Raw genomic sequence first — 26,830 nt, 5'->3', positions numbered from 1 at the left:
CCGATCAGCAACTTTACATGAAGGCCCATGATGGTGGAATCTACAAGATTCTCCAGCTCTACAGAAACCTCTCAGGAATAAATAACAGTCTACTATCTTTGAACTTTGGGTTAATGCAACCCACAGTAATTATGGTTTTTCGGAAAATCACTTCAAGTATGATTTCAATTCATCATAGCGAAGAATGTAACACTCGTCGGAGTTAGGCTATTTGGTTACAATGCTCCCTTCTTAGATTTGAACGTCCCAATCAGCAACTTTAGATGAAAGCCCAGGATGGCGAAATCTACAAGATTCTCCAGCTATACATAAACCTCTCAGGAATAAATAACAGTCTACTATCTTTGATCTTTGGGTTAATGCAACCCACAGTACTTGTGGTTTTTTGGAAGATCACTTTAAGTATGATTCTGACAATCATCCAATCCAGATGTTTTAGTGCATGGCCTATCTTTGGTAAGGCCAATTTCATGATGTCATAATTACACATAATTTTCTTCAAATTAGTTAGAGCACCCCATATCTCCTCGTAGCTTGCTCTGTCTTTATAAGACTTCCTTATCGCAGTACTGTTCTATCTTAAGGCTGCTGATTTTTCAACTATACGGACGAGGTTCCTTTAGTCATCTCGAGGTCTTGGACAACGTAGTGTGCTAGAGAGATGTTTTCCGGAACACTAAAAAGATCCTGTTAAACTTCTATTGCCACGCCGAATCTAGTACTCTTTCTTTCTTCGTAATTTGACATAAATTTCTTAAAGCTTGGTCGCCGGTCATCTTTGATCTCATGTCGAAGGGCTCGTGATTATCCTGTTTCATTTGAGCCAGCATAAGGTGCAAGACATTACACTGTTTCATGGGTGCACTTTTCCGGCACCATCTTCTTACATCATCTTTACAGTTCACCTAATAGAACAACTCTCGAACCTTTTGAAGAGTCTTCGTAATACCAAAGTGTCTACCTGATGCACCGTCATGCAACTGATCCCACACCTGACACCACTGTAACGTGTGAAAATAAATAAAATGAGTGGTACTTATTTATGTATAACTATTTATTTTTAGCTTACATTACGATATTATCTTTATTAACTAACCTACTCCTAAGAGCGCTGCATTTATATAACGAATAGCTACATTATTATAGAATTGTTTGGAGCAGTATATCTATATTCGTCGTGTCAGACGACGCTTCTCGAAGGCAGACAAGTAGACAGTCAGTGACAGGTACCACGCGTCGGAGGTACGCCATTTCGTTCTAATATTTACACTTTCAGTTCTTTTGGGAATAGAGTAGGTACGCCCTTTCTAACTTAATGTTTTGTTCAACAGAATTCCTAAGTACTCATGACAACTTTGTCTTGGAATTTTGATTCATAGAGATTTAAAAAATTGTCAAATTGTGTTGTGTTTTTTAGAACGTTACCACTTTGATTTCTTTTCTGAGACTTTCTCATTGGTCCATTTTTCAACCTGACTCAGCAAGGTATTTTCATTTTGATTATTAGTTTGTTTTTCTAAGGTATTAGTATAAATAATACACAGTAAAGGACTAGAGTACTCTCCCCTGAGGATACCCCAGAGAAGCCTCTCATGAGGTCCTATGAGTTCATTGTTCATTTCAAAAAAAAAATTTGATTATAGGAGTTGATTTAAATAAGAATGAGAATATCCAGAATGTTAAATTAGTTGCGAAGCCAGTTCAAAAGAAAACGAGTTATTTATTAACTAATATCTCGAATAAAAATAAATTAAACATTGATAAAAAAGCGAGAATTATTTAAAAATCGATGTGTGTATTTAAGGTCGCCTTTTACTTAACTCAAAAGCATGTTGTTATCTTATACATTTTCTTTGATCTTACACGTGGAGCAGTTGGTGTAGTAAAATATCTTTTATTATTTTCTGTAGAAAAGATGTTGGTTTAAATTTTATTTATAACGTATGAAAGTATTTAGAATTTTAAGCAACTTGAGAATTCAGATAGAGATAAATCTGTTTCTGTGTTTGCCACGTATTTTTCAATAATTACAGTTTGCAAGATGTGAAGTTCATAAAGAATCAGTGCTGGACATTATTAATATAATAATCTAATTAAGGATAATGTGATACTTAAATTTATAGATGTTGAATCGCAAACAGTCTATAAACTTGTTGAAGATATGGGGATATATATATATATATATATATATATATATATATATATATATATATATATACTGGGTGGTCAAATTATTATTAGAGAGTTTACAGAAATTTCTGTATTTTCTAATTGAACTGATTTTTTTTTTTTTGGCAAATACTTGATTCTGGATAATTTATTAATTTTTTATTTCATTGGGCACATTACTGGAATTACAAAAACAAGTCTTGCAGATATTCGGAGGTATTTATTTGGTCTATAAAAAAATAATAAAAAAAATTATTTTAATATTAAATAATTCCACCAATTGCGGCAGTTACAGTTTTTACACATATCGAGGCATTCTATCTATACAATATTTTGTATTATTTTTTAGTTTATATTATATGTTTCTCTATTAAGATCTTCAATCAACTGACGATTGGTACTAATCACTACTGTAGCGATAGTTCTTGTGGATAACTCCGATAAACTCTTAGGCGATTTACCCAACCAGTACACACACCCAGACTTTATTGATACGCTGGCCCAAATAAATTTCTTTTATATCATTAGACACTAGTTATATCAATTCTATGATTCAGCTGTAAAGATGCAAATCCAAAATTTGTCCAAATTGAAAGTAAGTGCTTAAGAATATGTGTTGGATTCTTTTAAAGTACTCGTATAAATGTCCTCAGGCGTGAACATAAACGATGGAGTGTGAACGTGACTCACGATAATTCGCGATTGGATGCTACTGCGCCTATTACATCAGTGGCGATAGTTTACGTTACGGGACGATTCTTCGTAACCTTACTAATCAATCGCGGTCGCAGTATTACGTATATTTGAAGTTTGAACCTTTGACAGATTGCATGAAGTGTTTTATTGTCGCATTATTAAATTAACATCAAAAAAAAATTGGGAAAAATCTTTCTAAACGATATAAATTTCTTTTATCGTCTAAAAAATTAGAACAGTAGTGTATGGGTTTGTGTTGAATTATTAAAGTTTGAATGTTAAATTTTTCAAGATTTTGTAAGGTGTATGGACGATATATTTTCAAAAGCAGGGCAGTAAGATCTCTTAGGACTCTCTTTAATGTCTTCCCGGTAAAGATAGACTAGACAGTCAACCTTCCTTGGAAAAATTTGCAATTAAACCGCTGCTAGCTGCTAGAAATTCAATGATTATTTAACAATTGTAGCAAGAAGAATATATATGGACGCGCCTTTAAATTAACAAGTGACCGTTCGGCGGCTTTTTTAACCTAAAATAAATAGAAACAATATGTCATAGAAACAATGTGGTCATACCAAAGACTTATATTTGTTTACCACTTGTTCGGCTGTTATTACAACATCACCAGATCTCCCCAAAATATATTTAAATTGAAGTAGACTGTTTCTTAATTTATTTTCCATCAATATTACACAGGTAGTCCAACGTCGGATCTTCTCAACACAAGAATCAGTCATTTGTGCAAAAAAGAACACTCAAACTTTGTGAGACTATTGTTTTGTGAATGCACTTACACCGATCAGATTCAAGAGTGTGTATACTCTTTGCAATTGAATATCCTTTAAACAGAATGGGGCTGCTGTTCCATGTGCTCTTGTAATGATGACTAATAAGCAAATACAAAATTGCATTACTAGTATGACACACGTTGTTGGATCAAAGTCCAACTAAACGTAAAATCGGTTCAAATTGTTTTTCCAGATTTTCTGACAATAACAATAAAGATGTCAAAGCATTTATAAGTGCTATAACGATTTTTAAAGACTGTGTTAACATTTCAGATGAAAATGCAATAAAAAGTTTGTCGATATTATCAGCTCATAATCGCAACTTAGTGGCAAGGTATTCGATCCACAATCCTTAGTTGGGATGATATTTTAAAGGATTTAAGACACTCTTATGGTTAAAACATACCACCATATAAAATTTTTAAACAACTGATTTCCCGTGAGCAAGGTGAGAGAGAACCAATAGATATTTTTGTTAATTCTTGTCGTGTTCTTATTGCTAGATTGCCAAAACCACCTGAGCTACATATCACTAACCAAATTAATATGGTATATGCTTTACTCCATCGTGGAATTAGAAATAGATATCAGAGAGATCAAATTCAATCTTTTGATTAAAGACCAAAATGTCAGTTTTGTAATAATTTTGGGCATGTTCAAGATAACTACTGTAAATTTGCCGCAACTCAACAAAGAAGTAAATCTAGCTCTTCTTAAATTTCAAAGGGATCTAGAGTAACATGCTGTGGATGCGGAGCACCTGGTTATATAACGTTTGGTTCGAGCAATGAGCTCACTACTCCAAATTTAACTACTACGACTCTTACTTCAAGTCTAGATATTTGTGCAGTATCTGTCAACTTTTGACCTTTGATCGAAGTTGGTGTAGTTGGAAGGCATGGGTTAGTATATATCGATTCTGGTGCTAGAAATACAATTGCAGGTATTATTTTATTCGAACAGCAATTAATTCTTCAATGAAAAGTAGAAGGAAAACGAGAACCAGGAGGACAAAGAATTTTCTGGCTGAAAAATCTACGTACTTGGTTCAACACAACAACCACAAATCTTTTCAGAGCCGCAGTTTGCAAAATACAGATTGCCATAGTCGCTAACATCCAAAGCGGATAGGCACTACAAGAAGAAGAAATAGTGTTAAATATACTTAAATGGTAGTAGTTCTTATAGTCCTTCGCCACTGCCTGATGGTCATGGTTTTAAGATTCTAAGTCTCTCTAAGTCTTCTATCCATCTTTTACGGGGCCTTCCTCTTGTTCTGTTTCCTTGGGGCTTCCATCTCTGGACTACTTTTACAGCTCGATTATCTGGCATTCTTTCTAGGTGACCAAGCCAGTTTAGTCTTTTTGACTTTACAAATCTAACAATATTTTACGGATCTTCTTCTTCTTCATGTGCCATCTCCTCTAAGAAGGTTGGCAACCATCATGGCAATTCGCACTTTCGATACCCCTGCTCTAAAGAGGTCAGCAGAAGTGCAGTAAAGCCAAACTCTCAAATTGTTTAACCAGGAGATGCGTCTTCTTCCGCGACTCCTTCTACCCTGTATTCTTTCTTGCATTATTAAATGCAACAAGTAATAACGCTCGCCCCTCATGACATGACCCAGATATTGCAGTTTTCTGACTTTAATTGTATTTAAAACCTCTTTATCTTTTCGCATTTTTCTCAACACCTCGACATTCGTGACTCTATCCACCCAACTTATTCTTAATATTCTTCTGGAGACCCATAACTCGAAGGCTTCTTATCTATCCGAAACATCTTTCTTTAATGCCCAAGCCTCCAACCCATAAAATAATACGGAGAACACGTAGCATCTGAGAAGTCTTATCTTTAAAGAAATTGAAATGTCCCTGCTGCAGAGTACTTTTTTCAGTTTGTTGAAAGAATTTCTTGCCTGTCCTATTCTTGCCTTAATCTCTTAATCTCTGTGTACTCATTATTTTCGTTAATTATTGTACCCAGATATTTATATATTTTAACTTTTTTAATTTGTTCTCCATGTATTGTTATGTTCTCTTGGCGCTGTTGGGCTTGTGTAATTACCATAAATTGTGTCTTTTTTGTGTTTAGGGACAGTTCGTTTTCTTCACTGACTTCTACCACTCTGTCAACCATTTGTTGAAAATCCTCAAGACATTCCGCTAATAAAATAGTGTCGTCTGCAAACCGTATAGTATTGATTGGTCGGCCATTTACTTTTATTCCCATAGTTAGTTCTTCTAGTGCTTCCTGTATTATTTCCTCTGAATACAAATTGAACAAAGTAGGAGACAGGATAGAGCCCTGCCTGACGCCCCTCTCAATCTGTATTTCATTTGAAAAGACGTTGTTCTCTTCTACCACAGCGATCTGATTATAACCAGTTTACGGATACTGATTGTAAAAATTTAAATCCCAATGAAAGACTTCAATTGGAGTAGTTAATTCAAACAAATTCTACAGTTTTCGAAAAGAGTAAAGAACAAACCGCATATGCTGAACTTGGTATCCAGTTAACAAATGATATTCCAATGTTTCAACCTCCTTATCGTTTTGCACCTGCTCAGAAGGAAATACTGCGTTTTTACTAGATGAACTTCTAGAAGATGGAATCTTTGCAGAATGTAAGTCCTCTTGTATATTTCCAGTGATGTTAGTTTGAAAATATGGTGGAAATATGAGACTTTGGGAAAATTTTAGGCGTTTGAACACTCGATTTCCAATCCAAAAATCATTTTTAAAAAAATCTGACATAAATTTCTAATTATATAATTATTTTAATATGTATTATTTTTATCTTCATATAAGGATCCAAAAATATTTGAAACGGTTTATTAATTTAGTAAATTCAATATAATCAAAATATTTAAGAACCCCTTAACCTTGCCGATTTATTAGTAGTCCAGTTACTGTGGCATTTTCCCTTTAAATTTTTTATAACTGCACCGATTTTTCTGAAATTTTTACAGTAGGTAGTAAATTACTGAAAAAACATAAGTTATATGGTGTCGATGTGTGCTTCTACCCCTAGGGTGGTTGGCACCCCATCTAGGAGGTTGAACTTTTTATACTCAAAATAACCCCGGGAATTAATATAGAATCAAATTTTAAACAAAAAATCTCATATAATTTTTTTTCGCTAAATTAATACTTTTTGAGTTATACGCACTTGAAAAAGTAAACTTTTCGCAAAAAAGAACATGGTTTCCAATGATTTTGTACGAATAACTCAAAAACAAAGCGTTTTATTAAAAAATCTGTAATGAGCAAAAAAAAGCTTATAAAAAAACAAAGACAACGTTTTTTTATTAAGTTTTATAAGTGCAATATTAAGCGATTTATAATTGTTTGAAGATGACTTTTTGTTTTTGGAATACTATACTCGATGCATTTAACATCAAATATCGGAAAATTGACATCTTTTTTGATAAAAACTCATATAACACTTTTTAAAGAGCTAGAAAAAACCTTTAAAATGAGCTATGTTAAAAGCCATTTCGATTAAAACAAAGCGAAATAGGAAGGAAAGAATTTGAATTACTCTAGTGTTTTTAAAAAAAACGAGCAGTATAAGTAACACTATTTCGATCAGAATTGAAATTAAACGTATATCTTCTACAATTAATTTTATTTGAGTGTTATTTATAAGTTTTAAAAGTTAAGCCTGTTTAAAATGCGTATTTTTTAAAACAATCATGTTTAAATTAAAAAAAAAAATTTCTAATTGTCTAAAAATTTACATTTTTTCAAAATAAATCTAAAACTATAAGAGAAACGTGAAAAATGTTCCTATACCAAAATGTAGTTTTTTTCTTAACAAAAATTTTAATTTTTTTATTTTTGTTGTAGCTCAAAAAACAATAGAGATATAGCCAATTGAAGTTTGAGATACAGCGGCTGACACACCTCTAATCAGCACTTTGGCTCTTTACCTTTTAAAAAGAAAGAATTTTAACATATTTTAATCTACTTAGTCTTGTAGCTTTTGAAATTACCTTTGAAATATTTTTTTATTGGACACTGTAGCTTAAAAATTAACGGAGTTATTCTAAAAAAATTTTGGAGCATGTTATTTATATTTTGGAGCATGTTATTTATATTTTGGAGCATCAACTTATTTTCTGTATATATAAATGCTTTATTCAAGTATATTCAAAAAACTTGTAACAGACACACTAACACTCACACGAATATGTATATAATACATACATACATACATATATATGTTATGTATATAATATAGGCACCTATAAACTGAACATTTGCTTCAGAGAACTAACGAACACAGAGAACCGACACTCCTTTGAAGTTGCGTGGGCAAGCCGCCAATGAGTGCCAATGACAGGAGTACCTACTTCAGATCTCCAAGACATTTTAGAAGCTGGGAGATACTGTACAATTTTGCTGTATGGCCTTGCCAAAGACATCCACATGAACAAAATGAATAAGGTCGAAGATTATTCATCATTACTTGAACAAATGCGATACGAATCGTTTATTAAAGCCACAACTAAAAATAGTGCAGTTAAATTATCATTTCTTGTACCAACTGTAAGTGCCCTGAATGAGCATATCAAAAGAGTTTATTTACAAACTCAGATATGGCTTGGAAACAAAGAGATTGATATAACGGATTGGGGATGGTTCACGAGTGATGATATTTTACAACCAATAAAAATGACAAGTTCACCTGCACCAGAAGAACTATTGAAACTGATTTTTTGCAATTGCAAAAAGGGTTGTGGCTCAGCGTGTGGCTGTCGTAAACTAGGTCTATTTTGCAATGCTACGTGTGGAACATGCTCTGGCGACAATTGTCAAAACTGTCCTGCAATAGACGAAGAGGTGGAGTTAGAACACGACGAGAATGACGCTTCAGACAATAAATAATTTGATATATTGTAAATAATTTTTATTTTTGTAAATATATTTTGTATACTTTCTAATGTAAAGTATTTTCATGCATAATTTTTTACAATAAAAACAGCATGAGTATACTTAATTTTTTTATTTAGACATTTACCAAAGGGGAATTTGTTTCGTGAGCATAGAGGTGGTTTTTAAGGGTTGAAAATAAGCAACCAATCAAAAAATATTTTATTGATAAGAAAGGAATTTTTGAATATAAATGTACATTAAAAACTTTTGAAGTTGTTTAAAAAGATTTTTTTATATATTTTGACATAGGGGGTAGTTTTTAAGGGTTGAAGTGATGCAATCAACCAAAATTATTTTATATAGGCAGAGAATTACATTGTAGATGATATAAATGCACTACAAAAGCGTTTGAACCTGTCAAACGATTTTTTACAATTATTTTTATTAAAAGGGGTGGTTTTTAAGATTATTTAAGGGTTAAGAATGTACACAATATCCATTAATATAATTGACAATATTTCAATTACCTAATTTAACACGATTTAAATCCATAAAATGCTTTAATATAAATTTTTTTCATTATCTTCAATAAGGGGTGATTTCACCACTTAAAAATAAAAAGCTCACCTATCGCATATATAACTTTTGAAGAGGGAGGTAAGATAAGCCTAATTTCAAATTATTAGCAAAATCGATTCAGTTATAAAAAATTTAGAGGTATTGACCTCTTTTCCTCCACAGTGACTGGAGTATAGTAGACAACATAATACACAACGTTTAAAATCAAGCATTAATTTGTCGATTTACAATATAGTAAATATTCAACTTCACTCTATATAAAATATTAGATTTATTTCTGTTTACAAAAATAACGAAAATATATTTAAAATACTTGATAAAACGTTTCGACTATATCGTGCCCTTCGACCACTACGCGACGGTAAATTGGTCATTTGTCTCTTTCCAGATAAGTGTTATTTATCTTCATTCTATCCATTATTTCCGTTGTTCATGCTTTAAACCATTTAAAACACGGAAATTCCGAGGCATCAAAATAAAACCGATTTAGAGGGTAACATACCAAATTGGATTGTTTACTTTCTCTTTTAGCGTCATTAGAATCCACATAATGCATATTGTGCTTTTAATTTGGAATTTTTCCTGCAAGTTCGTTTAGCTGTTTCAATTTATGGTGTTATTGGTATTGAGCATTGCCTAATCTCCTAAATAGTAGAAGGCTCTGGTGCACTTTTAAAATGGTGCATGTATCTGGAGTGGTAAACGAATAAAAAGGAAAATTGTTTTTCGATTTTCTGTCACAATATTTTTAACACGTAGGTATATAACAAAGTATGCCTGGTTTATTTAAGAAACGTCGTCTTCTTATAGATGCCATGATCTTAATTATTTTGTTCCCAAACACTGTCGGACACAAACTGATACCGCAAATTTAGCCTTTACCACAGACCCAAAACATTATTCAGGAAAAGGACTTCCCACCCCACATAGATATTGTAGTGGACCGAGTGGACAAACTTCAAAAGACTTGTGAGCACTGGAATAAATATAGTCCCAGTGATAGATAACCCACAAGACATAGAGGATAGAATCCTAGGAAGAGGAAGTAGAGATGCACACGGGAAGATTCAAAGACATACCACAAGAAATAAAGGATTTGATAGGTGAAAAGAATAGAGCAAAGCAGGCAGCGAGAAAGACAAGGAACCAGGTGGGCAAAAATAAAGCAAACAGACTAAACACAAAGGTCAAAACAGCACTACAACAACACTGTAGTCAAAGCTGGAAAAACCACATTCGAGACATGGAAGAACAAGGCCCAAATATGCAAAATATTTGTAAGCTTCAAAGAATACTCAGAAAAAAATAGAAAACCTATCCCTCCAATACACGGAGAAAATGAAATAGTATAGACTACTGTCCACATGAGAAATACTGTCCAAATGGAATAGTATGTCCACAGACGAGGACATTGACTTCATAGAAGAAATCGAAGAACAAAGAGAAAGACCCAAGGGTCCTAACGATGACATCCCTCCTACATTACCGGAGGAGTTAAACGAGCTAATTAAAAACAGCTCGCCGAAAAAAACAGCTGGACCAGATGAAATACTGATCAGGGCTCTCAAACCCTTACCGGCAAGAGCCATAGTATATCTAACAAAGCTAATAAATTCGATGCTAAGATTCAAGAAATTCCCAAACCGATGGAAAGAAGCCCATGTCATTATGATACTAAAATCAGAAAAAGATAGCACATTCCCGCAAAATTACAGGCCAATCAGCTTACTACCTGCAATCAGTAAGATTGTAGAGAAAGTCATACTCAGCCAAAACTCCAAGCCGAAACAGCCAGACTAGACATAATACCAAAAGCTCAATTCGGCGATACACAATATACAGGAGCTATTTTCCAAGACGTAGGCAAAGCTTTCGACAGAGTTTGGCCTAAAGGACTAATTTATAAAATGAGAAGATACGGTTATAGAGGGGCAATGACGATACTAATCTCTTCGTATTTGAGCAACCGTAGTTTCAGAGTTCGTATCCGACAAATCCTGTTTGAACTCGGGAACCCGGAGGCTGAAGTACCACAGGGAGCGGTCCTGTCACCTCTGTTATACACAATATACACAGCCGATGTACCTAGAACTGTACCAGGAAACTGTATTAGTCTATATATCGATGACACAGCGATAGCGGCCAAACACAGAAATATACTGTTTGATCTTGTTTTACTCGAGTTATACACCTTGCTCCAATGAATTGTTACACCCGAAAGCAATTCTAAGGGGCGAACTTGTCTCACAGCAAGAACTCACAGCAGAACTAAGCATACAGCAAGTAGTGAAATTCGATCATGATCGGTTGGTATCGGAGATTTGGGTTTTATTTAAAATCCAAAAAAAAAGGTAAACTCGATTTTAATTGTCTTTATTTTTTAATATTGTTCTATTGTTTATTTTAATTCAATTTACTAATGTTTGTATTTTGAGAACGATTTCCGAAGTGGAAATTGAAACGTCAATAAACGTACTTTAACCTTTAATTGTGGCTTATTCCCATTTAAATAGTAATTACTTTATTTTTTAGTATACGCAATACTATTAGCATTTTTAACTATCTCCAATTACTAACTACTTTATTTTTCATCTTTTCTGTGCACATTTCTTATATTTTTTAATTTTTTTTTGAGAATTTATATGAAATAAAGCATTTTTCCCATTTTAAATTGCAAATCTCTTGACGAAATATGTCACAAAAATGTTTACTTAAAAATCCTTATAAGTGGTATAAATCCACCAAAAACTCACCCAAGTTGTCGTCTGATTTAGGTACTAAGTTGCGCAACTTTTTCTTGATTTGTACTTGAGACTGAAGTCCTTTTCTTTTTGTAGTCTTTTGTAAACAACTTTAAGAGCTTCCCCTATTCCTTCCCGCAAAACATTATCCCCTACTAACTTATCAATATCAATAAGACACAAAAACAAGAATCTATAAAGCAGCAATAAGACCTATATTAACATACACAGCGGAGACAAGACTCGACACATCTAAAACGAGACGACTGCTAGAAACAACAGAGATGAAAACACTCCAATGAACATCAGGGAAAAGCCTGTTGGATAGGGAGAGAAGCGAAAACATAAGAAGAGCATGCAATATACAAGAGATAAATGGATGGGTGACAAAAGGGAAACAGGAGTGGAACGAACACATTAGTAGAATGGCAGAAGATAGGATAGTACGAATAGCACGAGTTAAGTCACCAAATGGACGAAGAAGTATTGGCAGACCAAGAAAAAGATGGTGCGACAATTTAAACAATTTAGGAGGCTAATATTAAAGAAGAATCAGGCTTTAAAGCCTACATACAAGCAGAAAGAAGAAGAAGAACTTATCAATAATATCCTTTGCAGTCGAATCACTTTTAACAAAGCCTTTGTACCTATCGTCAATGCTAGCAGGTTTCTCTTGAGAAATAACATCAAGAACATCATGTCGTTCCAATGTTGTTTCCAATCGAAATTTCCACGAATCAAAACCGGCTCCATTAAATGATTTTACATTAGCCATAAAATTTTATTGCTAGATGAAGCAATAACTAAATGACACGTGCAAAAATTGTGAACACAATTTTTCCTGCAAACTACACTTTTAGCAGAACAAATTTTACTTTATTTAAAACACAAACTCAAAAACACTTTATCAAATTTCTGCAGTTCGGCACATAACCTGTTTACGCAGACAAGTGTAAGGTGTACAGAGAGCGGTGACAAGTGACAAAGAAAGTCACCAGACATCAATAAAAATAAAACGTATTGTCAACTTATAGTCCATCTAATTTACAAACCGTTGCACGTCATTATCTACGTCAGAGATCGAAGTTTACATAGTTGCCAAAGTATAAAAAAATCCTGAATCCATTTTAAATCAAATAGGTCACATAATTATTATTATACTCTTTACAACGACTATTTAAATTCTTACGTAACATTTTTGAAATAAAACACACTAATTTTGTTCTAAAAAGAACAGATTTTATTAAATAGGTAAAAATATAAAACAAGAGGTATTCACTTTAAAATTTAAAATAATAAAGAACAAAAAGTGTCAACACCGCAACTGTCAAATAAGTGTTACCAATTTATGCCAAAATTTCACCTTCGTTCGATTACAGTTACAGTGTGTTACAACCGAACAAATATTCTTCATAAAAACGCTTTATAATGCATTTATACAAATTAAATGAAACATATTGTTGTCTATTTCTTTAAGTTAACATTAATAGAAATCTTTAAATATTAGTTTTACGCGTATATAATAAAATATGTCTAGTGGCTGTAATGCCAGTGTACTCGGCAAAGTGATTCTAAAAAAGAACACACCTACCGCCTAAATATTTCGTGTTGGTATCATGTGGCGTCACGGGCTATGACGCCGATGACGTGCAACGGTTTGTAAATTAGATGGACTGTACATAAAATAATTATAGTACTGAATTGTACATAACCAAACAATGAATGAAATCAACGTAATTCGAATATTTATTTAAATACAAACGTGCTAATGTCTCTTCTGCTTTAATTACTTAGTTTATTATAATCGTCGACCGTTAAGTTTTTACATTATTTATAGCAACGAAAAATATCCAGAATGAGATGTTATTAATAAAATAACTTAAATCTTCATTCCAACTAATTTTTGTTATTTTATAATATAGATATCATTAATTTTGCACTTCCAAAATTGTTTTAATAATTTTGCACTTCCAAAATTGTTTTAACGTCATCGCTCTTTTTAAAAATGCGACGACATCTCCTTCCTAAGAACGCCTGAATTATGCGGATGAAACAACTGGTAATGAACGAAGGATATTTAAGAGGTATCTTCCAGGAATTGCATTGAGTAATAATGCCCATAGAAACCAATAACTTTTTAATTTTATTATTTCTGTCTGAAGCGTTTATGACGGAAAATAAATTTATATAAATAACATCGCAGCTCAGAAGCTTATCGAATTGTCTTTAGTTCGAAAAAAGAATAGTACTCGTATTGTCAGTGTAAAAATGATCAATTCTTAGTGATGAGATATATGCTCCATGGAAATCTACTGTGCTGTTGATACACCATTGGCGTTACTATTTTATTTGCAATATCATTAAACTTGCAATTTTGCAAAATTGAAGCGTTTATTTGAAAAACAACACTTGTCCAAAAAATAAAATTTTGGCAAATCAAGAAAAACTGCCCAGCTTCAATTTATTTTAAATCTTACTTTTACTAAGATATTCATTGGAAGGAATGTGGATGTGGATATCAAAATAATTATTGTACAAGTTGATTTCATATTTTTATTAATATTTTAAACAAAAATCGGTAGAAACTTATTGGTAGAAAGCAAAATATATTAGAAAATGAACATATATAATATCTTTCTTCTCATGGCCCCGTCTCCTTTCGAAGGTTAGTGATCCAAATGGCAATTGTAGTTTTGGAAACTGCTACGCGAAAGATTTCTGCGGATGAGCGGTCGAACCATCTTCTCAGGCCTTTCAGCCACGAGTTTTGGCGTCTTCCTACTAATCTTTTGCCCTGTACTTTTCCTTCCAGTATAACTTGAAGTAATTCGTATCTTTCGCCTCCCAACACATGACCCAAGTATTGCATTTTCCTCTCTTTGAATATTCTTAGTAATTCTTTTTGTTTACACGTGCGACGAAGTACCTCAACATTAGTAACTCTTTGTACCCTTGGAATTCTCAACATTCGTCTGTATATACAGTGTGTCCATAAAGTATGGAATAAATTCGATATTTCCTAAATGAAAAGCCTTTTTCGATTTTTAAATTTAATGTTTTACATTAACTACGTTTTACAATAAAATTTCATTTTACAAGGTGATACACATTACAGTGATGACGTCATCGGCTTTTTTTAAATGTAACACCCTGTATTTTAGGACATTTTTAGATCGATAAAAATGAGCTGATTTCAAAAAAGTATAATACTCGGGTGTAATGGATATAATTTGAGAGATATGCGCTTAGAAAATAAATTATTTATTATCAATTGCAAAAAAGTAGCCTACTTCTAGTTTTTGGTAAACTGAAATTATTTTTAGTAACGTTCAATAACAATTAAGTAGTACAATAATTGTATTAATTCGTGAATGTTCTGTATTATTGCTTAGAATTAATTTTAAGTAGAACTGAATTTGAGTGTAAAGCAAAGAATTGAAATACGCATGATGATTGGGTATGGGGACAAATCGCGAACTCAGATGGAAGTGTGTAATTTATTTAATGATAAATATCCAGAAATACCCATCACGCAGTCAACAGTAAGTAAGATTGAAAAGAAATTTCGAGAAACTGGTACGGTTGAAAATGCACGCAAATCAGGTCGTCCCTCTCTAAATTATGTTACAACATTAGATGTTCTACTTGCTTTTGAAGAAGATGCGCACACTTCTGTTCGTAAGGTTAGTAGTGATCTCGACGTTTACAAAACAACGGTACACAAAGTACCTGGTTAATTGGTGTTTCATTGACCTTTTTTTCCTGCTGTTTCTCCCTCAAGAGCTCTTTTCATAATTTCTTTAGAGTATGCATTAAATAGTAGTGGTGACAATACACACCCCTGTCGCACTACTCTTTTAATTTCGAACTCTTCTGATATATGTTCATTAATGCGTAGCCACTAATATGTGCCTGCTGTTTATAATATAGATTTATTATAATTCGAAGGTCATTGCATTGTAATTGTTTTGCTTTGAGGACGTCCATTAGCTCTTTGTGGCAGACTTTATCGAAAGCCTTGTTGTAATCTATAAAACAGACGTACATATCTTGGTTCACATCCAAGTATCTCTGTATTAGTATTTTGAATGCAAAGGGAGCTTCACCTACACCTACACCTCTACAGAATGCAAATTGGATTTCTTCAATATCCATATCAAGTATTTGGTAAATGCGTTTATGGATGATCTTTAAAAACATTTGAAATGTGTGAGACATCAGGCTTATGGTGCCGTGGTCGGTGTATTCTCTAGCATTTTTCTTTTTTGGAATACAAATAAATGTTGAGGTCAACTATTCATTGGGTATGTCCCCGACTGGTACCCGACTGATAAATTTCATTAAAGAGCTTTAAAAGGACATCCATGTACTCATTTTCTATTATTTTAAGGATATCAACAGGCAGTTGATCAGGCCCCGGGCTTTTTCCGTTTCTGATGTTCTTTAGTGCATATAATATTTCTTCCTTTGTAATTTCTATACTTGTTTCTCTGTCGTCGAAAGATATGTCTTGCAGGTTTCCTCTTTCGTCGTCGAAGAGCTCTTTCATATATTCTTTTCATCGTTTTAGCTTTTCGTCAGTTGTTATCATAGTATTTCCATTTTTATCTAAAATATTTGTGTTGTGGTTTCTTTTTTGCAGCCCTCCCATTTCTTTAACCTTTTTATGTAGATTGAATAGGTCGTATTTGTTCTAAAGATCTTCTACCTCTTTACATTTTTTCTCATCGTAAGTTTGTTTTGCCTCTCTTATCATTTTTCTGATTTCATTATTAATGATTTTGTAAGTGTGACTGTATTTGTTTTTGGCGTGTCTTCTTTGGTCCATCCTGCCGAGTATTTCATAAGTCATCCAGTTGTCTCTCTTTCTTATCATTTCTTTTAATATCCCTTTGCATGGAACGAGAAGGCAGTTTTTTAATGTTTCTCATTGTTGGTTTACCTCGTAGGTGTTAGTATCTAATTTATCAAAGTTTTGGTATATTTTCTGTTGGAGTTTGTTTTTTATATCAGCTTCTTTCAGTTTTCTAACATCTAATTTTGGAGTTCTTTGGGGGTTTCTAATACGTTTAAGCTTAAGCGTGGCATTAGTGATTAGTGGGTTATGGTCTGATGTGACACCTGCTCTTGGATATATTTTAACTGATTTAATGGTGTTACGATATCTCTCTTTAATCATTATATAATCGATTTGGTTTCTTACCACACTTTCCAGTTTATCTGCTGGTGAGCGCCATGTATATAACCGTCTCATAGGTAATTTAATGAACGTTTTTGTGATTATTAGACTTTCTTCTTGTCAGAATTGTATTGGACAATCACCTCTATCGTTACGTTCCCCTAGTCCTTGATCTCCAATTATTGTTCCAGCTCTACCCTTGCCGACTTTTGCATTGAAATCGCCCATAACTACATATGAGAGATATACATATGGACATTGTATTGCAGACACATTATTACTATGCTGACATTTATGTTTAATTTTTCGTTTTATATCATAAAATGCCTTTGTTTTAGCGTAATGAAGGTTTCTCACTTGAAGCAGTTGGGGTATCTCACTTGAAGTGTCACATCTGGGATGAAAAAAAAGATATGTTAAATCGAGTTTAAAATATGTTATAATAAACAAAGTAAGAAACCTTGGACTGTGGGTGAAGTTCTTTAAAGGCTCTATACATATTTTTTACATTTAACTCTGATGGTAGATAAATGGTTTTCTTTTTGTCCAGTCTCCGTGTTTAATGATTTTGGCGGCCTTTGAATGAAAAAATGTGAGCTATTATGTTTTCTATATTAGCAGGGTGTATCTTCTTAAGCCTATCCTAAGGTTCCATTTGGTCGTGTTCACCTTATAAAATTAGCATCCACGATAGCTCCCATAAGGTATCACAACTCTCGGAAATTTTCCGCTAATTTTATCCAAAACTTTATTACTTTGTTGTATAATTATTAAAATAGCTTGAGAACAATATTAATTATTAAAATTTTAAGACTGAGGAAATTAATAAGTAGCAATATTTGAAAATAATAGTCACGCTGTTTAATGTGAAATTTATATTGCCATAAATAAAAAAGTAATTTTTTAATTATTTTTATCAATAAAAAATTAATAAAACATAAGTGCTTATTGATAAGATTTATATTTTTTTGACAAATAGTGTGAAAAAAATAATAAAGACAATATAAGTTGACCCTCAAGCTACACATACGAGAGCAAAGCTAGTGATAATAATAATTTTGATAGTTCTTGTCTTATATGGTCAATATCTCCTTAATGATCAAAGATATTCGCTTAGTTTCTTTATATATTTTTTTCTACAGAACCTACTGCATGGATGTTGAGTCTCTTCAATTCCTCAATCAAAGGTACAATATTTTAAAAATTTTCAAATTAAAGAATATGACGCTTATCCCGATTATAAGCTGCCAAGTTTGTGGTTTCGCAACTTCATGTAAATAATAATTAAATCTTAAATAGAAATTATTTCTTCTTGGTATCGACAACCCCATCTAACTGCGGATAGTACGAATAAATTAGCAGAGCTCACCACTAACAAGTATTTATCAACATCAGCGTTAACCTCAGTTCTCTCACCTATATTTCTGGCGCTGATGATCACCTCTACCTGGATTTCCGGTCTGCAGTCATCCCAAGATGCATTTTAGATGCAGTTTAGTTCCTGATCTGCTGCTATACAGTCATGTCTTACCTGCTAGGTGGCACTTTGCTACCGCCCTCTTCATTACACGTGATAAAGTACAACCTATATACGCCATACATTGTTGCTGTTGTCGAGATTTTATTTGTAGAATATTGTTACCTATATACATTATTACGAATTTACTTTTGTGCTGAACTATTTCATATTGTGTGTCGTTTTAAATTTTTGAACTGAACTTTTAACTGTCGAAAAGATTTTACTTCCATTTTGGAATTATTAACTTTGCTTATAGTGTATTTGTGTCTTTATTAATTTTTGTATTATTTATTTTATCAACGAAATAAAGTCCCAAAGGTGGAGTAAAGCTTAGCCTAGTGGTTTATCACCAGGATATAGAAGAAGAATCCAGTTGCAAAGAGATCCTTGGTTAAGACTAGAGCGAGATGAAGAGATAGGGTCTTAAAATATTTAAATATTATGGAAATATAATATTAGACAGCAGATATAGAAGACGAACCGAAGTAAATGAAGAGAAATAGTACAATAGACTTATAAAAACTTAGAAGGAAAAAGAGATAAATAATTTTTTTGCCTGTTGTGTTGAGTCTCTCTTTTGTTACTGCGTCTTTGACATCTTTTATAATTCAACTTTATTTTTGACAGGACATTCCTTGTTAATGTTTACTTTTACAACCTTTGTTATTATAATTGATTTCTCCTTTTTAATATTTATTTCCATAAACACGTTGTTTCTTGACGTTTTATGTTTTACTTGACTTATTTAAATTTATTCGTTCTAGTTAATAGAGCTGGTAATTACAAAATAAGAGAATGAATAATTAAAGTATTTTTAAACTCAACTTAAGAAATTTTAAGGCGTAATTTAAAAAAAAAACATACTATCGTTGACTACTCATATTAAACAACAATTTATTCGGTTTTTGATATAGGAAATTAGTTCCAATAGTGCTAGTCAATCTCGTACTACCCATGTCGTAAATAACATAAAACGTCATCGTAAATGTCTGACATTTTTACACATGTAGGTTGTTGTTTTAATCTGCTTCTGGCAAATAAGTATAAAATTGACAATAGTTTAATATTACGATAAATTCAATAACATTAAAAAAAAGTAAATTAAAAGTAAGTTACATATATTAAAAATCGTAAGCTTGTCAAAGAAAAAGCGAAAATAGATGTACAAAAAGCTAAAACAGAAGCGTATACGAATCTATACGATCAACTTGATATCAAGGAAAAAGAAAAAAGATATATAATAATATAAAACAACCGACAATAATAAAATAAGCAACGAGAAATTGGCTCAAGCACTTAAGAAAATAAATACTGATAAAGGTATTGAATCAAATGGTATCAAAAGTGAATTGACAGGAACTAGCTGGATACACAATTTGTGTTGTAGAATTATATTTGCCAAATATAACATATTAAGAAACTCTGAGATATATCATCTTTAATCATACACAATACATATGCAACACACAACACACATACACGAATACTCTCACCCATGGTACAATGAATACACAAGGTATGATATTGCGCATGACATTTGACAGCTGGCCCAGGAGTGTGAGGTAGTTAAGATCGCCTGAACCACCTCGAACCCATTATTACAGCTTAACGTACACATTAATTTTGAAATTATGGTTAAAAAGTGATCTAATTTTTTTTTAAATGTTTTGTTTTGGTTATAATTGAATAAAAAATATATTTTCAGTAGCGTAAAACCTTTACTTCTCCTAGAGATTCAGGCGAAATATTAATTTTTGTTTTCATACATATACTAATAATATAAGTACTCTTTTTGTATGCAAATCCCTTGAAATTTAAAAATTTTCTGCAGAGGAAATACTGTGAATAGGTAAATAGTAGTAGATTTGCTTATTCTCATTTACTGTCACTCACTTCCAAGCAGTTTTACTGAAATAAAAACAAAATAGAGTACAATAGAGAAAAATCTGTTTTACAATTCAATATGGTATTTTAGATGAGTCATAATGAAATTTAGTAAAATAAAAAATATACACATTACTATAACCTACCGATTTATTATATGCAAAATTTACTTATCAAACAATATAATAATATGAAAATAAGACACAAATTAGTTCAAACGCAAAACACAATAAATATCGACTTCAGACGACTTTACACCGACAAGACAGAAAGCTTGTATAAAAACAAAAGTTCAACAATAATATCGGTTATCAATGGTGACTATTGCAAATTGCAAGTTATGAGATAATAAATATATTTTAAAGTAACTCAATATTGACTGAGTCATCTATTTTATAATAGAAAAATAATTTAGATATATGCTTACATATGTGTCTTTATACAAATGGTGTTTCTTCTTCTCATTGCGCCGTCTCCTTTTGAAGGTTGGCGATCCAAATGGCAATTGTAGTTTTGGAAACTGCTGCGCGAAAGATCTCTGCGGATGAGCGGTCGAACCATCTCCTCAGGTCTTTCAGCCACGAGTTCTGGCGTCTTCCTACTGATCTTTTGCCCTGTACTTTTCCTTCCAGTATAACTTGAAGTAATTCATATCTTTCGCCTCTCAACACATGACCCAAGTATTGCATTTTCCTCTCTTTGATTATTCTTAGTAATTCTTTTTGTTTACACATGCGACGAAGTACCTCAACATTAGTAACTCTTTGTACCCATGGAATCCTCAACATTCGTCTCTATATATACATCTCAAAGGCATCTAATGGTGTTTAGTTACTATTTATTTATACTGTATAGTATTTTTTTGTAAAACCGAAAGTTTTTATTTACCATTGTATATCTGGTTTTGTACCTTTTTCAAAGTATGCTGTGCAATTGCTTGTTGCAATAGTGACAATGAAGATCAAATCTTTAGGTTTCATACATTTCCTAAAGATAGTGTGACCAGAAAACTATGGATTATATCTTGTTGTAGATAGGATAATTTTAATTGTAATACTGCAAGAATTTGTTCTACACATTTTAAAACGGAAGATTACCAGGAACTTTTAAATTACGTTCCTAAAAAGGGTCTAAAACTGAAAACTGAGGCAGTACCTAGTCTTTATGTGCCTAAATCAACATCGGCTACCCTTTTAACCAACCAAAAGAAACGCGTACAAGGAGGCGAACACAGAGAGACAAAAAGTATGTTGAGCAGCTGCTTACTACTTCTAGGTGAACGACGTAAGTCTAAATCTTTATTTTTATTAATTATTAGTCATTGAACCTAAATGGTTTTTTCATATCAATTTGTTAAGTAAGAAACTAGCCTCAGCCTGCTATGCAATTTGCAATAAGAACTGTTTCGGAGGAAATCAATTTAGCATCTTCCAATATAACATATTTTTCTTTGTTAAATCATGTTATCATTAATAAAATATACAATGTTATCATTATTATAAACAATACCAAGATAATTTTATGTGTGAATACTACAAAAGATGTCATTTTAAATGTTGTGCAATATTGTGTGCCCTCACTACACTAATATTCGATGGCCAGCTAGTTCATTCGATATAAATAAAGTTGACTTTGTCATTATTTATTTTGATTTTGTGTTTAGTTCAGTAGGTATATATACATACAAATTTTGTGTACCTCCATTACCACTTTTCTGTATCTTTTTAAACATCTGAAATATCGAACTGTGGAGTATAAGTTAACCTGTACCTACGTGTAATAAAAGATAATTAAAACTTGTCTTATAAAGGATATCTATGTTTTATAAAGGATAAATATTATAATAACATAATTTTATCATCTCTTTATAATTACTATAATTAAATTAGCCAAATTATATAAAAAACGTAAAATTAAAAGTCTTTCCTATACAACTACATTCAAATATTGCGGGAATAAGCGTTCTTGACTACGTCATGCGCGAAAGAGAACCGATTTTGGAACATTATATATCATACTTTGTGTACTCATTGTACCATGACTCTCACCTACACAAACACACAATAATAAAGCACTTACTTAGACTGCTTAGACTAACCAGAATTTGAAGTTTCATGGGGCTAATCTCATATCTTATTAGCGAAAGCATGGCTGTTGCTTATAACACCGCGGCCAAGTGGGTTAATTTTCAATTTTGTGAAATGACATAACCTCGACAACAACTTTAGCGGTTATACACACTTTTTAACAAATTTCTTAAATCATCTTTTGTGAGAACGATTTCCTGAGTGAAAATCTTTTTTTTTTCGTTAAAAATGTAATAATTATTATAATCAATTTTGGCTAAATCACATATACATAAACACAATATTTAACTGAACCAATTTCTTACGACCAGATAGAGTTTTTAGAAACATCGAAAAAGAAATCAGGAAAGAGAAGAAAAAAGTCATGAAGTTATTATCAGTAAAACGCTGAGGAGAAGATGTTATCAATATAAACTAGCAGGAGGCAGCAGACCAAAACATTAAAAACCTTTTTGAAAGAAATAAAATTTTTGCATTCAATCGTGTAAAAGAATGTTCTTAACCTTAACATTAAGAGTGAAACATTATATAGTCAAAGGTGTTGCAGAAAGTTATGCAAGGTGTATTGCTAAGCGAATAAAAGGCTCTAGAGTAGAGAGCTCTAAAGGATAAGAAGTAATTCCTAAAGCCAAAAAACACTAAAGAAAAAGCTGAAAACATAACGCTGAACTAAATTTTTTTTATGTACCATGAGTATGTTTTGAAGGCATCACAAGTTGAAATACGAGAAGAGGACGAGAAAGAATGCCATGCTCCGGAAGAAAGCCTCCGCTTTTAAAATGTCTACTTGTATTTAGAAACTTCATTACTAGACATTAGAGTGGAACGAAAAATTCGAAGTCATTATTTTTATGGGACTAGAGCGAAAAAGTTGCGTTTTGATGTATAATAAAACTGTAAGAAATCTTTTTTGTATTATACCTTATCTTCAGTTTCCATATTAAATTAAAATTTTTGGGAATAACAAAAAAAAAATAAAGTTTTAAAAAATTATTTTTTTATCAGTTCCTTGAATCTAAATAATTGTTTTATGATACAATATACATTTTATGATTGGAAGTCTGATTTTGTGTTAAAAAACGGCATAATATTTCTAGACTGCAATCTTGAACGAATAAAGCCATCCCTTGATTCTGGTCCACAAACAGCAGCTGATGCTTCAGTTACTAACTTAACAGTTCTTTTCACGGATTGGGTATGACAGGAGCAGTTTAAGACCTCTATGGTGTTGTGATTCCCAGAATCAATCATATTCCTTATATCTTCATTGGAAATATGTTTTAGCAAAGGAGGAGCCGTAACACTGCATTGAGAAATATAAATTCAATATAATCTGCAGCACTAAAATTTAATGTTAGTATTTTTAATCTCCATATCTTTTTTTCTTTCTGACTTTGTCTAGCTTTCAGCACTCTGCGTAGTCCTAGCTCCCGTATATGTTTTCGTTCATCTTTCATCATATCGAATAATAAATTTTCGGGATGGGCAAAATAAGCATTTCTTTGGATAACGGCATCGACAATTTTACTTTGGTCAACTGGCAGAAATCGTCAATAATGGATCATTCGCCATAAATATTTTGAACCATCAGAACAGCTAGGATACAGTTTTATATAAAACCAAACTGGAGCATACACTTTTTGGATGAAACTTACCAACATAATTAATTGAGGGCTGGGACATTCAGTTATGACGTACAATCGAAGCAACCGATTAGCAACTGTCGGCTACCTTGCGTGTGATATTTTCTTAAGTTTTTTAAGGCTCAAATCATTAGGACATTTTCCCTCAGCAACTGCTTGACTGATTTGGTACAAGTACTTCTGATCGGTACTAAGGTCTGTTGTTTCTAATAATATTGGTAGGTTGTTTTCTATTGCGACGAAATCGATGACAGCCTTTTCTTTACAGCGTTCCAGAAGTTTCCCTATTGGCCCTGAAAAACCAATTGGTTCACTGGTGCGTCCATCTAACTGTTGGATTAATGATGTAGAGGTAGTTCATTGCAATCAAATAAGCATACTAGCAATTGAAGTGAGGTGTCGCAGTATTCTTCCAGTTTTCTTATAACGCCTACTTGAGGGCTGGTGTTTACTACCGTACTATCGCATCCAACTGCGCCTAACTTCGATATATAATATTATTTTACAGGATAAATGTCTGTATGCTATTCTCGATGTTTGCAGCCGATCCTGATAAAAGAGACACGTGCCCTACATATCGAGACCCTGGTTCTTCAATAATTGTTACATGTTCTTCTGTAACTACTCTTCGATAGAACTTCTTGCCTTCTTTTTGTTGCAAGACAGTCTTGACTTTAAGTCCATCAAAAAGTATACTTCTGATTGACAGTACTTCCTTCTGCTTCTGGAGATAAAATTTATGAGATGCTTGCTGTCGCCTTATTTTCATCCTATCAATTACTTTCGATGTATCAGTCACAGTTATAACTCCCATATCTTTTAAGACCGCTGATGCTATAATGGTAGCAGAACGATCAGAGACTTCGGTCCAACCATCTATGTCACAAATCCGCATTTGTGACATAGATGGTTGGACTGTAACTGTTAACAAAGGAGCAATGAATTCTTCTTCATGATCATCTGCATCAGAAGAATTTGAGTCAGACAAACTGCTACTTATGGAACGATTAGAGGAATCAACGGTACATGCTTTAAGAATAATTTCGTCAGTATTATATTTTTGAGAACTTGCACCATTTCACCATTTCAACATTTCACCTTCATGGTTTTTTCCATTTTCTTCCTTATTGTAGCAGATGCTGCAATATCCACTGGTCCAATTGCCATTTTTCTACAGGATCGTTGATCTTGAAGAAAAATTCGCTCATTTTGTGGTACTTTCAAGATTTTATCATAAGTACACACACAGTTCCAGTCATGTTGCACTTAAAAGCCGCGATATCACATAACTTTTCACACTCCTTTCGAAAATGGCAAATCTTTTCTTTGTATGAATCAGATGCTTGCTAAGTTTTTGTGTATCGATTAAGATTTTGATACTCTGTATAAATATTTTTAATCATATCTTGAATGCGCTTTTGCGATAATGCAGGAATAGAAGCTTTTATCCATATTTGTTCTAATTTTGTTGCAACTGCATTCAAGTCAACTTGTCAACTTAAGTTCATTACGATTTACTTCACTTTAGAATGTCACACTTAGTTGGTAAAACACGATCATTGAAAACACTAATAATTGTACCTTGTATTTCACAGTTCAAACTAGTAGAGAATATGTTTAGATATGACGACAAGTCTAGGCGAGATAAGAAGCTCAACAGTACTGTTATCTGTTGTGTCACTATGCCTGCGTGAATTGTTGCAAGATTGATGTAACATCTGCATTTCTTCCTCCTCTAACTGCTTTATCTAAAAATAGCTGTACACTTGACGTTGACCTTTGAATAATTTGATATACTAGCGTCGTTTGGAAGAGGTACTTCATGCCATAGCAAGCTTTAATGGTATTATGGAACCTCCAAACATCGTTTAATTTCAAAATAATTTTGCATAAGATGCTTTTCAATCCTAAAGACGACTTTTGATCACAGATATATCGATTTTTTCGACAAAAATAATTTTTTTGTTTTTTCATTTGTCAAATCCAATATGGAACCTCAAGATTTCTTTTTATTTCAAAATTCTCTCACACCGATTGTTTTCATCACCAGACATAACTTTTAAACGACAGCCACAAGAATTTTTATTTTCTTTAATTTTTTTTGGCCTCTTTCGTTCCACCCTACTGGACATCTTGATTTTGACTTTTGAATAAAAGTACTGAATAAGTAGTTTATTTATTTGTCGTTTATTGTTTCTTTTCATTTATTTACTACAACTAAATGGGAAGAAATGGGACAGCAACAGGATCTGGAGGAGTACCTATAGAACCGATAAAATATGATTCAACTCAGCTAATCGAAAAATTGCAGATATTTTTAACAAATGTCTTATGAATGAAGAGAGCATCCCAACATACTGGCAGATATTCATCAGCTCAATGGATGAGATATATAAGAAATTGTGTAAAAAACTTGCAACAATTATAGAGATATTAGCCTAATCAGTTTTAGAGAAATTGTGTAAAAAACTTGCAGCAATTATAGAGATATTAGCCTAATCAGTTTTAGAGAAATTAGAGTATTAATTTTGGGTTGCTCAGCTGGTCATCAACAAAAAGTGTTAAATTGTATTGTTGGTATTCTGCTATATCGTCAAGATTTTTGGTAAATTGTTTATTCTTATTTTAATATATACAATATTCTGCATAATTAAAACAAATTTA

Source organism: Diabrotica undecimpunctata, chromosome 1 (assembly GCF_040954645.1).
Source record: "Diabrotica undecimpunctata isolate CICGRU chromosome 1, icDiaUnde3, whole genome shotgun sequence".
Taxonomy (NCBI): Eukaryota; Metazoa; Arthropoda; class Insecta; order Coleoptera; family Chrysomelidae; genus Diabrotica; species Diabrotica undecimpunctata.
This window is presented reverse-complemented; position numbering follows the sequence as displayed.